We start from the raw sequence: 10,245 nt of genomic DNA, 5'->3' as shown, positions 1-10,245 counted from the left end.
TAAATGTGGACTACATTTCCTTACTGTTTATTTTGAACTGACATCAGTGTGTTTACTTGGAAAGAGAACTTACACATGTGTGTCACAAACACACACACACACACACACACACACACACACACATACATACATATACATAATGTGTGTATATGTCGCAGGTTTGGTCTTAGATTTCATATAAGGTGGTATTAAAAAGGTCTTAAAAAGTCTTAAATTTAACTTGGTATATCTGTAGCCATCCTGTAGAATGGCATTTTGATTGGGTCAGTGCAATTGGATAAAACAGTAATAATTTAAATAAAATATTTTACCTACTGGTGTATCAGGTGCCGACTGGTGAGGGTAGTAATGTTAAATCAACAATGACTAATCATGCTCATCCCTTTTATTAACAGTTTAGATTAAACAATGAAAACCCTTTTTTAAAAAAAAAAAAAAATATATATATATATATATATATATATATATATATACATATTTTTTTTATTGTATTTTTGACACAGGATCTTTGACACCTCTCCATTGACAGTTAAACACATGTAATACATTAATAAAGAACACAGACTCTTAAAGTTGATCCATTTATTTTTATTTTCACTAGCTTATATCATGCAGATGAATGCAGAGAAATGAAGACAAATCACAAAATGGTTAACAAACAAGGAAAACAGTTTGTTCTTCAGTCACTTTCTTGAAATGGCACTTCATGAGACAACACACTGTTCCCACACTTCAGTATTTCATTAGTGAAATAATGACATGAGTGTGTTTGCAGGTGATTAACACAAAGGTGGTGGGGCCCAAGGTGCTTTGTGGACTTGATTAATGGACTGGTGTAAAGGTAAATTATAGTAAATCAATGAAAAACACAGATTCTTGTTTCAGGCAGTGTAGCATTTTCAGTTTCATAGTTTTATTTGCTCAAAAGCAAATGAGAGGAATTCAATAAATTAGACATAATACTTTGAAAGGTACTTTGACTTCACTTTCAAAATACCCCACACACCTAACAATCCACATATAAAGACTGGGATTTCTGTGATGCTTTTTTTTTTTTTTTTTTTTTTAATTTTCCCTCCAGTTACCATTTTCTTTCTCTATTATTATTGTTATTATTTTTTTTTTTTTGTCAAAGCTTACAAAGTGCGGACATGCATTAACACTTATAGCTTTTCTTTCCATTTGGGAAATAGGTCATTTTTAACACTAACAAAATCTACTGAATCCTCTAAAGATGCTCTGCTCTCCCATCTATGTTTCCAGGACTGATACACAGTTAGAGCTACAGTAACGGACACACAAAGATCTCCCAACAGATGCAATGATCGGCTGTCCTCCACCAGAGAAGTAAAACAAGCGCACAGATACAGTACACCTCAATAAGTGTGTGACCCGTAGGTCTGAGGCCAGTACTCTGCATTTAAGTGCATGGATGCCTCCTTAGTTCCTAAGCCTTTTGTAAAACACAGCTGCAACACAAAGGGCAACAAGGGAAACAAAGGCAAGGATGCCAACAGCCACACCGAGCCCGACAGCAGAGTCGTTGTCTTCTCCGGCAGTAAGGGGCTTCTCTTTGGATTCGTTGGTGTCGGTTTTGGTGACGATCTCCGAAGAGCTGATGGTGTAGGTTTGGGCTATACCATCAGCAGATGTGTCCAGGGGGCTCCTCTTCCTTCTGTTGTTGCACTGCTTGAATGTGCTGCAGGTGCTTTTCTCACACAGCCGGGTGATGCAGTGGAGGTAGTAGGTGGACACGGTCTCGTTCTGCTGCTCGATGAAGCGGAAGGCGGGGAAGTAGAAGCGGGCGCTCTGGCTGTCTCCGTTCTCAATCATGGTGGTGAACTGATCCTTTGAGCAGGGGACGAACAGGTTGAAGAAGCTGGAGTTAGAGGGCAGTGGGGAGATGGAGGCGTAGCACCGGTCCAGCAGGACGTGGTACTGCCCTGTCAAGTTGGTGGCCTTGACCTCAACGTACACGCTGGTCCTCAGTTCAATCCCAAGCTGTGGCATGACCAGCGGTCGGGTGTAGTTGGAGTCAGCGAACAGCTCCATGCTCAAGGTGCTGATGAAACTACCATTGTTGTCCTTGATTGCAATGGATGAAGCAGACACATCGACCTGGGTGTTGTTGATCAGATACTCTAGGGGATAGGCACAGGAGTAGTAGTACTTTAGCTCAGCGTTGTAAGTGATCGTGCCTGTTGTCGGATCGATAGACCTAACAACACCACTGATGTTGACCGTCTGGATGTTGGAGAAGTCAGAGAAGATACCGGTCCCAGCAGCACTGGTGGTCCTGAATATGCTTCCACAGGCATGGGTCATATTTAGTGGGAAGTTAAAGCGGGCAACAGGTGGATTCACAGACTCATCAAGGGTTGCTCTACAGGTCGGTTCCAACATGTGGTTCAGGATCAGCAGAGTCTCATTGTAGCCAGTGTAGATGACGGGGCAGATTTGAATTGCCAAACCAATGGATGAAGTGCCGCACTGCACTGCGATGTCGCTAACCTGCGGCCGTCTTGCTTCTGACCCACAGTCGTTTAACACTAGCTGACTACTTCTGCCTATCACGGAGAGTAAAAGTAAAAAAATCTTCATTGTTCTTCTTCAGCTTTGCTATGGATTTGTTTATCTCTCTGCTGAAATCTTGACTCTGCTGCTGAGGGCTGGAAGATCTTCTCTGTCTGTTTGAAGTCTTGGGGCTGTATTCGGGGGTCTTTATAGGTAAGTGTGTCCTCTGGGATTGGTCCAAAACAAGGTCAAGCACCTTGCTATTTGTGAACAACTGCATTGTATTAGGTAGGAGAGCTTCAGTCTGGACCATATCCTAAGGGCAACAACTGAAACCTGAAGCATCTTGCTGTCTTGACTTTTACAAAGACAATGGCCTTGCTCCTTTGTTGAGAATGCTTTAAAATATAGATTTCCCTGACCTCTATTGCTAAGCCTTCATGAAGTAAGTGAACATAACACTGCATGAGGTGAATTTCTGAATAACATACAATGCTGCAAAGGTTCTTCTATCCGGTTTGAGCCCTGGTAGCTTCAGCAATGACCTAATTTGGCTCCAACAAAGCAGGAACCAAAGGATGACTCAATCGGTGTGCTCCTTATTTATCAGGACATTAATCTGACTTCAATAATCAGTCCTTAACAACAATACTTGGTGGTTACTTGGTGGTCAGACTCAAAGAGATCGTGATGTGGGGTTTTTAGATTAATAAAGTGACAGAAGAAGAACTTTCTCAGCTCTTTCTAATCTTTTCTTTTTTGTTAAATTCTGGATCATGGCATCTTCCTCTACAAGTATAACTCACACTCTCGTTATTTTGAATTAAAAATACCGCAATTCTGGCAAAATACTGTGGGGAAGTTATCAAAATATTAATGTATACAGTAGAAGTTGTATCAACACTTTGTGTGGGAGTGGCCTCATATTAGTGCCCCATATGGGAGGCGCAGCAGCCTGTTATGTATCTACACAGCATTTATTGGTCCGCTTTTGTTGCCAGCATATATTCAGAGGCTGGTGATGAAAGGACAAGTTGATCCTGCAGTGTATTATAAAGGTAACTGAATCCAAGCAGGAGACAAAGATAGTAATTCTTAGGGGATCCTGACAGAGACCAGGCACTGCACTGAACTATAAACAATAAAATATAATATTTTAAACTTACATAAACAAACAAACCAGGCTAAGCCAAACTATAGAATCAACAGGATACTGATAGTTGTCTCAAATTCAAAGCATTACCAGCAAATGTATTTACATAAAAAACTTTTATTGTCACAAATTTGTATCACTGCCAGTATGAACAGTTACGTATGATGTGAAATATTCACTGGCGGGTATTTTGCATTTTTGTGTTGTTTATTGGTCATGTCCCGCTGTGTAAAGGCCTTTATGGCCAATCCAGTAAACATGGGACAAAACATTACTCACTATGGCATAACTTGCACTGCTTAATGAAATATTTTATGTTAAGATGTTGGATGTATTGAAGGGAGTTTCCCATTGGACCAGCCAAGCACATACTATCTAAATACATATACATGATACTAAAGATACTTTAATGTAAAAGGCTTTGCCAATGAGCAAACTGTACCCTGTCCATTTTTTAATTCCCATTGTTGTCATTTTAAGCATGCAACACATGAAGGGTAGTAAACGCCAACATGCTTTTACATAGTGCTGTCATCCCACTACATTACACAGACCTATACATTAAAGTAGCCCAATGAAATTTATTTTTCAGTTTACAGATCCAGCATTACTTGAAAAAACAAAATAGGGAATTTTGTCAAGGATATGTGTCACTGCTAAGGCCCTTAGCAATGATGGCATTTGTAGAAAATCTAGCAACAGCAGTAGATAGGAAACAGCACACTGTAAGGATATATTTATTGATTTACAGAAAGAGTTTGACATAATCGATCATTCCTACTTCAGAAATGTGAATGCTATGGTATAAGAGGTGTTGCACAACTTTGGTTATGAAGTTATTAAAATAACAGGTGTCAGTATGTAAAAATGAATAATACAGAATCACATCTTAGAAGAGAAACCTGTGGTGTTCCACCAGGTTCTGTATTGGGACCTTAAATGATATTTATATGGTATCTAATATGTTAAAATTTGTAACATTTGGTGATGATACAAATGCATTTTGTTCAGGTAAGGACATGAAAGAGTTAATAAAAACAGGAGAAAGGGAACTGATCATGTTGAAAAAATGGTTTGCTTCTAAGTTCTCACAAAATGAAAATAAAACAAAATTTATGGAGTTTGGTGGTATTTGGCTAATTGTGAAATAAAGCTGAATTTAAATCATTCTGAAATTAAATGAGTATATAAAACACTTTTTGATTATAGATCATAGAATATGTTGGAAGCCACACATTGAACATATTAAACTGAAACTATCTAAATCTAATACTATAAAACAAGTTGTTAAATAAGTTTAAATTATGTTGCTCTCTGTTGAGTTTTAAAAACAAGCCTTAAAATGTAAAATGATTATGGATTCTAGAGTAAAATAATTGAGAATGATAATTTAGAGTATAATGTATTTAATTATTAACTTATTTATTTCCTTTCTTTGGTATTGTTGCTATTGTGGGTTATCCTTTGGTTGACACAGGATCGGCAAAAGTAAGACTGGGGCTTCAGCTTATTCCTTTTTCAGTTATTGACTGTGAGAAATTCTGTGTGAAATAATCTTTGTTTCTCAAGATTTATGTAACCAAAATAAAAATTATTCATTTACTTACGTACAGACAGTTATCTGTGTTTCAGATTTGGGTCAGAGGTCAGTGATATAATAATGTGAAATGGTACAGTTGAAATGGAGAAGGCAAATAAAGCGTGGGTTTATTCTGGACACACAAAGAGACGGAGCCTGTCACTCACTGCTCGTTGCATGATGACCCAGTTTTCTTAATGTCAACGTGATAACAGGACACCTGCAGCCTTTTGTGTATGTACAGTAGAGGACATTGACTGAGGATATAATGCCGAAATGTTATAGAGCCTACTTTAGCAGCATTGATACTCTGTGTGTGTGTGTGTGTGTGTGTGTGTGTGTGTGTGTGTGTGTGTGTGTGGTTTGATATTGAGATGTTGACATTAGTGGAAAATCACTGTGTACATTTATTTAGGTCCAATTTTGAGGTCCAAATTCATTTTCATTCTCTCTGCTCCATATTGAACCTTCCATTTTAATGGCCATGTGTCCCACATTTTGTTGATTGACTTTTCCAACAAATGCTTTTTTTTTTTTTCTTGAAGTATTCATGATCAAATAAAATTTCTGATTCAAAGTTTTTACTAAAATATACTAAGTAGTTATTTGGGCCTGCTTGAGGTAATTGTGTTAGGTTGTTTTTGTTCAAAAATAATTGTTATCATGACTGACTATTAGTGGGGCACTCACTAGCTCACCTGGTAGAGCAGGCACCTCATGTACAAAGGCTGTGTTTTTGATGCAGCCATGGGTTCAATTCCAACCCACCCCCAGTTCTTTGCTGCATGTCATTGCTTCTCTTACTCTTCCCCTTTCATGCTGTCATATCAAATAAAGGCAGAAAGCCCCCAAAAAATCTAAAAAATAAATGGAATAAATAAATAAGGTTAAAAACTAATTACAATTTAAAAAATGATAAAAAAAAAAAGAATTAAGTAATATTGTCTGTCACATTACGAGAGACAAAAAAAAAAACATTCCGCTGATTTTCATTGTGGATGCTAACGTTGGTTCTCTGTCGGTATGTATTTCCTGTATAAGACAGTGATTGGCTTTCGTGTTAGTGATGTCCTTAATCTATCTTGCTTGGCGTTTGGATCTCAGATTTTAGGGAAGTGCACAGACGTCACTGTTGCCCTCAGTAAAGGAATGTGAAAACACCTCTTTAGTGACAAAGTCTGCACAGACACACAAGTCAGTATAGTCAAGGTCGGATATTTTAGGGGACATGAACATAAGAAAAACCCATTGTTTAGTAAAGAGGGACTTGAGGTATATTTTGTTGCGAATACCATTTCGCTAAAACCATTTGATTGTTTTCAGTGCTTTTGCTTTTACTTTAGTAAAATATCTGAATACTTTTTCCAGTACTGGATGGTGATATGTGTTTGACCTTTTATGACAATTCAGACAGAGGAAATAAAATCAAAATATAAATTAAGAAAAATAATAAAATAAAAAATGATAAATAAAAAATAAAATATAAAACAAACATATGTCTATAGACAGATGTCATAAACAAATAGCATCACAAAACAAATGTCAAATATATTGCACAATTAATCAAAATAATTACATTTGCAGTGATTATAAATTGTCATTTGAACTATATCTTAATTAGGTACATGAAATTTTCCTCTCTTCTGCTCTCTCTCTCTCACACACACACATACACTCACACACACACACGTCCTGTCAGTCCCCAGATCCCCTTGTTGTCCTTTTATTAATGACACCTCATGTCTGCGGTGACGACGTCAGGCAGGAAGTGAGAGGAAGGACGACTAACAGACTCTGTCAGAGCCCTGCTGTGAATTTATTGGGGTACGGTGGCTGGTGTTTGGTGGATGATGGGGTCACAAGGGTGGTGGGGGGGGGGTCACCTGCGCTCCTGCTCGCTCACCTCCGCTCCTGGCTGCGTGATTAATAGTCAGAGCCTCCGAATCAGCCGGAGGGTCTGCGGCGTTGAGGAGTCGCAGAGGCGGAAAGGAGAAAAACGAGGTGGGAATTGTGTTTGGAGGAAAAATACAACCCTCTGTCGCTCTTTTACTGCACAGGTCGTGACCAAATGGCGTTCTGTTATGATTGGGCCTTATGGGGTATTTTGTCTAGCAGCTAGCAGCAGCGAGGTGATGATAGCCTCTGAGACAGAGGAAGTGAAGTGGTATGACGCTCTATCAGCAAGACTGTATGAGAACACAAGCTGAGTGTTAATCCGCTGCTCTGACCGGAGCTTGTATTGTTTTTAATTGTGCTGTTACAGGATACAACTCAGACCTCACACACACACAGAGTCATCATCAGGGGTGGAAGACGTAATCAGATCTTCTGCTTCAGTGAAAAGAGCAATACTAAAGTGTGAAAATGTTCTGTTACAAGCAAAAGTCGCACAAACAAAATCTTCCAAAATGGACTTAAAGTATTGATAACAAAAGTACTGATTATACAGGATGGCCCATTTCAGAATCATATAAATTATACTATTAGATGATAATTATTGATTCACTAATGTGTACATCACTTTAATGTTTCAGCTGGTAAAGGTGGGGTGAATTTAAATTACTTTATATACTGCTGGACAGATCAACATGTAATTATATATCATTTATTAATTGGATTTATACTGTATTAATAATTTGTAGTGGTATAGAAATATACAGTTTTATAAAATGGAAATAATCAAGTAAAGTACAAGTACCTCAACAGTACTTGAGTAAATGTACTTTCCACCACTGGTTATCTTCCAGGTCTCCCATCATGCATTTGTCCTGTATCTATTTAGAATTAATACTGCTGATTATATATTTTGTTGTGTAAAGTGTAAAGCCATGTGGCTTTTTAGCCAACCACAACTTATGACTCTTCAACAGCAGCACAGTTTGTGCAAATACTAATAACTGCTTTCAGAAATAAAAAACTTGAAACCACTGAAGTCACCAATTCTGGTAGATTCTTTGTCAGTTCATAATGCAGTAGGTGTGGAAATCAAATCATAACTCACGATATAATGCTACCATGATTCCTTGCTCATGATAATGATGGTATCACAATACAGCGATTCTGCCATACTTGATACATCGCAAGACAATTGCTGATGATACATCCCTAACTGAAGAAAATAAAATACCCCTAAAAAAGCAAAAGTCAGGAATTATGTATTTACTCTGCATTGTAGTGTCAGATGCACAGAATTTCACAACTAAGATGAAACACTGTACAAGAAAGTGCTCAGAGTCTCAGTTTAGTGCCTCTGTAAAAAAAAACGTTTGCCCCAGCCCAGTCGCCAGTAGAAAATGTTGGCATTGTTTGTTTCTGCAAACCATGGATAGGCTACATTTGTACGTTTCATATGTATCATTGATAAAGAGATGTGGTTCTTATAACCTATACAGTATATGAGCTGAGTATCACTGTGAAGAGGGGATGGTGGAGATGGCTGCCAAGCTGCAGACCACTGTTTTAGACAGACAAACCATAGAAACAGTCGTTTTCAGCGAGACATCAACAGTTTCTCCAGCTGGGATTTTGCCACCAAGTTGCTTTTGTGTTTGAACATAACCACATAGTAACCTCAGTGTTGTTGAAATGTAAATAAATGCAAAGTCTCAACATACTCGCTGCATAATAACGCACAGATGTTCCATATCCGTGGTATGCAGAAATGTACAACGCCATGTTTTATTCTGGCATTGGCTTGGTCGCCCATGTACTTAACTTAAACAAGACCGTTCTTGCATATTCCCTAGTCTGTGTATTTTGTTCTCCTTATCTGTGTTGTAAAAATCGAAGCGGGCCCACACTTGGGTGTCCAAATCCGCACATCCTGCCATTTTCCTCCTGTGAGTTTCTTCACCACAGCAGGTTAACTATCTTCTGTTGATTTTAACCTTTGACTCTAGTGAGTGAAAGTGGTGGGTGAATCTGTTTAGGGGGCCTGCGTGTTTTAATAAAATATCAATGTTTGGTGCAAGTGTATCGCTAACATCTCGCAAGAGGAGGTAAGATTCCTGTCTCGATTTTTTGCCCTACCCCTTTAATACTGCATTAGTTTTGGTATGCATAGGGCACGTGTACCTGTAAAGTTGATAGGGACAGGAAAAGACTGGAACGTTTTCTTATGAAAGTTTTGTTTGCTTTTGTTTTTTAAAATAGTTGAGTCCTTTAATAAACCCTAAGCCTATTTTATAGGCTTCTGATCGAAAATTGCATATCCATAATGAAATGAATATATCTCTGCAACCACAACGTCTATTTGAATTCTTTTGGTGTCATGGTAAAGGGAACACTTGTGAGATTTGTTAAGATGTGTAAATATCAGTTTATGTGTTAAATGTGAAGAGTAAATGAAGATGGCACACAGCACAAATGAAATATTTTGAGGTTTGCCTAAAAGAAAAAAGAAAAAATAGCATTTTTAGGATGAGTATCCCTTTGGAATGATGCAGCAGCAGCAGCTCTAAACCTCTATCACATCATAGTACAATATGTGAACATTAACTCTGCAAAGGTTGATTCTGATAAAGTGAAGCAGAATAATGTAAGAGAGGTTTTAGTACAGAAAATTCAGGCGAGCTCTCCAAAATTGCTCCATGTTTGCATGTGATATTTGTCATGTACAATCCTATATCTTTAATTTTTTGTTTCTGTAAATCCCTACTGATGTTTAGGGTATACACATGGAACTGTCTGTTTATTTTTTTTACTCTTTCCCACTCCAAACTGACTAATATGCACCTACTACATTTGAACCTGAGTTTCTATTCTGAGCTTCGGAGGCCCGTATCTCCACGACGGCTTGGCCGATTTGAGTGAATGACACCTCGTTTGATTCGTGAGAGCCAATAGAATGATGCTATACCCACCAAAATGAGATTGACAGCACTGTAAGCCAATCAGAGTCAGCAGAACACATTATGGGGAGATGTCGGCTGCTGTGAGTGGTCATTGTTTTTGTTCCCCCGGAACCTTTTTTTCCGCCTGGATTCATTTCACAACTTCC

At 38.2% G+C, this 10,245-nt stretch overlaps 1 pseudogene; it reads right to left on the bottom strand.

Annotated features, from left to right (window-relative positions):
- Nucleotides 1-573: 573 nt before the first annotated feature.
- Nucleotides 574-2,677, bottom strand: LOC117251607 (zona pellucida-like domain-containing protein 1 pseudogene; annotated as a pseudogene).
- Between the last annotated feature and the right edge of the window lie 7,568 nt (nucleotides 2,678-10,245).

This window comes from Epinephelus lanceolatus, chromosome 14 (genome assembly GCF_041903045.1).
Source record: "Epinephelus lanceolatus isolate andai-2023 chromosome 14, ASM4190304v1, whole genome shotgun sequence".
Lineage (NCBI taxonomy): Eukaryota > Metazoa > Chordata > Actinopteri > Perciformes > Serranidae > Epinephelus > Epinephelus lanceolatus.
This window is presented reverse-complemented; position numbering and strand designations above follow the sequence as displayed.